The sequence below is a fragment of the Meriones unguiculatus genome, chromosome 3 (genome assembly GCF_030254825.1).
Source record: "Meriones unguiculatus strain TT.TT164.6M chromosome 3, Bangor_MerUng_6.1, whole genome shotgun sequence".
NCBI lineage: Eukaryota > Metazoa > Chordata > Mammalia > Rodentia > Muridae > Meriones > Meriones unguiculatus.
Window position 1 is genome coordinate 1,342,998 of NC_083351.1, and position 6,842 is coordinate 1,349,839.

The following is a 6,842-nucleotide window of genomic DNA, read 5'->3' on the forward strand; positions in this document are numbered from 1 at the left end:
ACTGGCCCCAGTTGGCCTCCTGTCCAGACAGGAGCCCTGGCTGACGTGTGGGATGATGAGGTGAGGGCTGGATCCACACTAGAGCAGTTCCCGGTACCCACCCCAGCACTGGGCCATGCACGGTGCTGGTGGGAGGTGTCTGGCTCTGAGATGTCTCATGCTCTCCCACCTTGAGACTTGGAGTGTCCCTGGAGTGCTGGCTTCTCCATGTCATATGGTCGTTGTCAACATTGCTATCTCCAAATGGTCCACATGGCTGCCTCTGGCTCTAGTCTCACCAGGGTCCATCAGGAGCCAGATGTGGCCAACCTGCCAGGGGCAGAGGCCCAGAGACCTGCCTGGGGAAGAAAACAGCAATGACCCTGAGCTCCTGAGCTGGCTTTTGTCACTTAAGTGGTGTCAGGTGTGGGTTCCAGCTCGTGGAGTGGGCCTTAAATCTGCTCATGAAGCGTCTGTTCTCCCATAATATTCGTGCCTTGACTGCACCGGGGTATCGTGCAGGCAGACCTGTGTGGTCTCAGGTTGTAACTGGGTAATGTTGACGATCGCTTCCCTCCTCTGGCAGCTTCAGAATATCTTGTCAGATATTGGCACCGTGAACTCCAGTCAGCAGGGGTGAAGCTTCTACTTGGGCACCAGTTCTTTTTCTCCACGTTCAGTGGCAAAAGCAAGCTGTGTCTTCAGCAACGGAGCCTCACCCACAAGTTGTGGAGGACACCAACAGCCTCGGCAACATCCTGGGTGCTTTGGCCAACAACTCAGCAAGATGTCACCCGGTCTGGGCCTGGAGGCTGCACTTGGTGGAGTGTGATGGCCCTCTAGACTCAGGATCTCTTCAGATCGTAAGAGCAGAGGTGGCGTTGACTCCAGGGAAACAGAGCAAAGCTCACACCAGACAATATTCGTCACTGAGGAGAAGTGAGCACAAAGTCCCACCCCTAGCTAAGAAGCTATTTGCAATTGATACCTGATGGGAATGGGAAAATCGGTTATCTCCAACAAAGTGTTACTGGCATAGCAGCCACAGTCCAGGGTAGGCCCTGTGCCCAGGAGTAGTTGGTCAACACAAAACAAATCCTATTCTTTTCTTTGTGTGTATGTGAATGTGTTGGTTTTGTTTGTTTGTTTTTTGTCTTATTTGTTTGTTTTGATCTTTTTGTTTTATTTATTTTGAGAGAGAGAGAGGATGAACTTGGGTGGGTAGGGAGGTGGGAAAGAACTTGGAGGAGTAGAGGGAGCAGAAAGAGTCTGATTAAATTGTTCTGTATATTAATTTTTATTTACTTTTTATTTATTCATAATAGTAACTTAAGTCTGAAATCCAGCTGGTCTTGTAGGGGAGTGAGGAAACTGTGGAACCCAAAGAATTTCAGTGAGAGCAGAGATTACAGGCCACTGTGAGCAGGTGGGGCGGGGCGCTCTCCTGAGCTATAGAAGGAATGGTCTGGTAGGTAAGAAGCCCACAAGTCAGAAGAGTTAGAGCTGTCCACAGTCGGCAATGGTGATCTTGCCAGTCTTGACATCCCCGGACCCAAAACGCTCCATGGCTTCCACAATGCTCACGTCGTCTTTCACCTTCCCAAAGACCACATGCTTGCCATCCAGCCACTAGTCTTGGAGGTACAGATAAACTGGGAGCCGTTTGTGTTTGGTCCAGCATTTGCCGTGGACAAGATGCCAGGACCCATATGCTTCAGGATGAAGTTCTCATCCTCAGACTTCTCCCTGTAGACGGACCTGCTGCCAGTGTCGTTATGGCGTGTAAGTCACCACCCTGGCACATGAATCCTGGGATAATGCTGTGAACGCAGGAACCCTTCTATCCTTTCTCTCCAGTGCTCAGATCACGAAAGTTTCTGTCTTTGGAACTTTGTCTGCAAACAGCTCGAAGGAGACGCAGCCCAAGGGCTCACCATCCGCAGCAATGTCGAAGAGCACAGTGGGGTTGGCTATGGCTGCAGCAAAAGATGACAAGGGACAGCAGCGTCTGCAAAGCCTGTATGTTAAGTTTTATTTCTTTTATTAAAAGGGCAGCTTCTGGTGACTATGATCAGCTGGAAGGGTAAGGATCTATTCCCAGTGAGGCTCCTGGCTTTGGGAGGAAGGGGTGAGTGGCAAATTCTCAGCACTCTGCATCTTGGCCACCAGAGAAACCTTAGACAGACAACAGGCCATGGTAGCCCGTTGCTTCCTGAGGAACATTTGGGACGTACATGTACTAGCAAGTGCACCCTTGCTGATCTGATTTATCACATGCAGCAGCTTTGTTTGTGGGGACCGTGGCTCGCAGACGTTTTCCCTGCCAGGAAACCTGTGGTGGCTCTTCGGAGTCCTGCCTCAGGAGTTGGTTCTGAATCAGGCTCTGCTCCTGGAAGTTCCTGCAGAGGCCAGAGAAGGGAGGATGGAGGAAGGGAGGAAGAAGGAAAGGAAGGAAGGAGAGAGGGGAAAAGGGAGGAGGGAAGAACAAGGAGGCTCTAGGGTCAGCTTTCCCAATTCTTTGGGCCATTTTTTTCAGCAAGCATTTTCTGAGCACCTCCAGGGGCCTGCCCTGGGTGAAACTCTCCCTATGGATCTGCTTTCTACAGTCTCCTCCAGGCCTGGGTATGGCTATGTCCTGCTCACCTTATTCCTCAGTGTGATGAGCAGCCCTACAATATCATGCCTGTGTGGGACGAGGCGTCTCAGCTGAGTGGGTGCTATATGGTGGCCTCTGCGAGAGCTCAGGGCCAGTGCTCAGGGTTCCTGAAAGGTTTCAGGGGGACAATGGCACCCTAGTTTCTCTCGTCAGGGCGCTCTCCTGCAGGGCAGTTAGACACATCAAGATCATTCTGGGAGCGTCAGGCCATATCCCTGATTCTGGTCTCTTCCCCTCATACTGGTGTCCTGGGGAGGGCACAGGGCCCTCAGCATAGCTGCTCATCTCCCCCATGCACTCCCCATCACCTCCTGGGCTCCGTGGCTCAGGTCCCTGGGGTCACACGAGGTCTCCAGCTTGGGAGATGGAGACCTAGGTCCGGGGCTACTACCCTTTCAAGGTCTCCACAGAGCTAGCACGGGCCTGACCACAGCTCTGGTTCGGCATGTTGGTCACAAGCCCAGAGGACCAGTGTTTGCTGGTAACAGGAGACTCTGGCAGTTCTTCCCGGGTACCCGCCTGGGGGTCCCCTACTCCTGCGGAGAGGGCCGTGGCACCAGTTTGCCAAACAGCCAGGGAGGTACAGGTTGGCCCGTGGCTGGAGTGCAGTCCAAATTTGGGTGGGAGTCCGAGTTGGATTGAGAGATGCCCGTGCGTAGCAGCCATTAACTACCAGGTAACAGATTTGATTAATTTTGTGCCTGGAGGTTTTTTAGGCCCCCCCTTTTCCTAAAGAAATCAGAGAAAACAAAATATTTTTCTAATTAAATAAATCTACGGTGCTTGCTAATGGAGCCCGTCTGTGGGCTTGTGACAGGGCAGGGGGAGCTGTGGAATAATGATTTTATTTTTTCATTAAATAGAATTATAGGCAGTTACTCAAAGCAGCGCTGAGCCTAATTGAAAGAAACCCATTTCTTCTTAATTTACTTTCACGGTTTTGGATGATAAAAGAGTGTGTTCGTTGGAAAATTAAATAAAAAACACAACACAAGGAAAGGGCCCTGTTTAGGTGAGTTATTTTCTCCCCTGTCCCCAGGCTCAGGTGAGGAAAGAAAGACACAGACTGTGGGGGCCCTTCTGGGGCCAGCAGCAGCAGGGGATCCCGAGTCTTCCCTGCTTGGGGGGCTCCCGGCTCAGTTCCTGGGGTGCTTCCAGATGTGCTGGGCCAGCAGGGGCTGATCCACTGCTGGCGTCCAGCTTGGGCCTCTGTCCTGCTTCTCTGGCAGATGGACCGCCTATTGGAAGTGGTGGGCAGGACTGCGGGCCTGAAGTGTGGGACCGTGGAGTCAGGCCTGGAAGCAGACGGCAGCCAAGGTCACCCACCGTCCAGAGCGGGTGGAATACGTGCCTGCAAAGACAGAGCCTAGTCACAGACAGGACAAGGGCTGTGCGGTGCTGACTGTGAGCTCTGTTCTCCAACCTGTGAGGAGGCTTCTGAAGGGCTGCTCCAGGCCGAGGCCTGCTCAGTCCCGGACAGCAGTGCGTGATAATTCCTGCATCCCTGGCCCTCCTCAGGCTCTCAGGGCTTTCTCACTTCAACTTCCTTGCAGAGTCTGTACCTGACCCCCTGTCTATGCCCTAGGGTCACCTCTGGGTGAGGTCCCAGCTGATTCCATGGGGGCTGCAGCTGCTAAGGTCTGTTTCTATTTACAGCTGTTGCTGCTTTTTATACCAACTGCTTCCCAGGAAGGGCCTGGTGGCTTAGACAATGTCTCCATCTGTGATGGCCTCCAGGGTTCGCAGTGCCCCCTGTACTCGCTCCTCCAGCCTGCCATAGCCGAGGCCCTGTTCCCTGAGGTGCTCCAGACTCTGAGCATGCCCACTGGGGTCTCAGGCGGGGGAGGCTCCTCACCCAGGCTGGTCTCTGCTCCTTAAAGGTACTTACTAAGTAGCTGTTCATATGGGGCCAAACCCCAGGCACTCCTGGGCCCCTTTCTTTCCCCACAAGCCAGCTCAGACACCTCACTGACCAATGGCATTCCTGGCTATTTGGGGAGGGTTCCAGCAGGGTCTGGGCTCAGCAGCAGTGGTGCAGCCATCGATTAGGGATGCACAGGGGTACAAGTGGGAGGCATTTGCCATCTGCTGACAGGTTTTTATTTTTAATTTTTGGCCATAGTTAGAACGTGCCCTCTCCAAAGTCCAAGTGCTGAAACACAGTCAGCAGGATGGAGCTCAGAGTGGCCTGTAAGGAGAAGCTGGGGGACAGGGCCCTTCTCCCAGCAGTAGGATCCCGATGAGCCCAGAGCGTCCCCGTGCTGCCCTTGCCCCTGCTGCTGTCCGTGAGATCAAGGACAGCTTCCTCCTGGAAGACACAGCTCCAGTGCTGAGCTGGCAGCACCTTGATCTAGACCAGGCCGTCTTGAAAACCTTCTGCTTGTGGCTCCTTCTCGTCTAAGAAATTTTTATGTGACCCTGGGAATATAAGTATATAAGTCAAACATTTACAGAGACTAAGCCATAAAGAAATGTCTTTTCATTCATTCATTCATTAATTAATTCCTGTCTGCAAGACTAGCAGAATATTATTAATAGTGTCAGGGGTGGGGAAATATGTTGTTTTAAAACAATTCTTTGGGATGAATGTGATTTTAGTATAATTAGGTAAATGTAATTTACCTAATGAGGTAGGTGCATTGTTCTTCTCTCTCTGTGGTGTGTGTGTGTGTGTGTGTGTGTTTTGTGTGTGTGCAGGTGCATACGCCCATGTGCATGTTTGTAGAGAGGACCCCTCATGTCCTGCTCTATCACCCTCCACCTTATTCCCCAGAGACAGGGTCTCTCCCTTAACCTGGAATGATTGTGAGAGGAGGCTGGCTGGCCAGTGAGTGCCACAGATCCTCCTGTCTACAGTCCCCCAGCTATGGGGTTATAGGCACACGGCCACACCTGGCCTTGTACGTGGGTGCTGGGACCTGAGCTCAGGTCCTTGTGCTGTGTGGCAAGAGCTCTTAACCACCGAGCACCCCTCTGGTCCCCTGTTTATACGAATCTTGGAGGGGCGTTCACTACTGCAGGACACAGAGCATCATCAGTGTCATCCGGAGTTACTGGATGGACTCTGGGTCTGATCGTCCTCAGGGCTGAGAACTCGCCCTGCATAAATGTGCAGTAGAAAATGACAGAAGAACCTTCAGGCTCCGTTCAGAAGTCGATAGAGAGTCTGGCCCAATCCTAAGCCAAAACTCATTGACTGCTTCCCTCTTCCCCGCCAGGAAGCTCAAGCCATCAAATCAAACAGCGACATTTAAAGTCAAACACTAACACAATTCAAACCAAAGACACACTGATTTGATACTTAATATTGAAAGTTCCCACTCCTCCCCCTCTTCTGAGACACACTGACCGCTAACTTCCTATGTAGCTGAGGCTGGCCTTGAACTCCTGATCCTCCTGCCTCCACCTCCCAAGTTCTGAGCTCACAAGTATGTCCCACCACTCTCAGCTTACCGTCGTGTTTCTGCAATGGCGGAAAGCGTTGTCTGTGGAGTGAAAACGCTGAGTCCCAGCATCCAACAGTTCCTAACCTGAGCTGAGACATTTCCGGACCATCCCTGGCGATGCATGCAGGGACGGCACGTGAAGTGCAGTGTGCACAAGGCTGCACAGAAGCCACGGATGCAGCATGGACAAGCACGCCCGAATCACCCGGGTTCAGGGCACATTTGATTCTGAATTAACTTTTAGTCATTTTGCGTCACTGTTGCCAATTCTATTGTGACCCTACACTGTGAGGTTAGGACCTCCAGCCTAAGAAGCTGCGACCTGGGCGGCGGCCCTCCAGAACCGATAGAGGAGCCCTCCCACAAGCCACCAGGCCTGGTTTGTGGCTCTGACGGGCCTCGCCAGTGTGACGGCCACACCACCCCAGCAGCGTCCATCCACTTGCTGACTCAGATGATAGACTTGTTGACAAGCACTGAGCATCCTCAGCTGAGCAGCAGCCTCTCAGGGAGGATGGAGATGCAGCAGCATGCAGGTCTGAGGAGCCAGGACAAGGAGAGCCTGTGGCTGGCCTCCAAGCGGCTTTGGAGGCTTGTCCAGCCATCCTGCCGGGGCAGCAGGGACTGTGCTTGTTCTGAGCCCCCCATCAGCAACTCTTCAACCCCTCTACTCTGTTGGCATACTTAAAAAAAAAACACTTTTCTTTATATTTCTTATATCTTTTTCTCCCTACTCCACCCCAATCCCTTCTAACACCCCA

The 6,842-nt window shown here is 52.4% G+C and overlaps 1 pseudogene; it reads right to left on the reverse strand.

Moving 5' to 3' along the window:
• Nucleotides 1-1,348: 1,348 nt before the first annotated feature.
• Nucleotides 1,349-3,082, reverse strand: LOC132653240 (peptidyl-prolyl cis-trans isomerase A-like; annotated as a pseudogene).
• Between the last annotated feature and the right edge of the window lie 3,760 nt (nucleotides 3,083-6,842).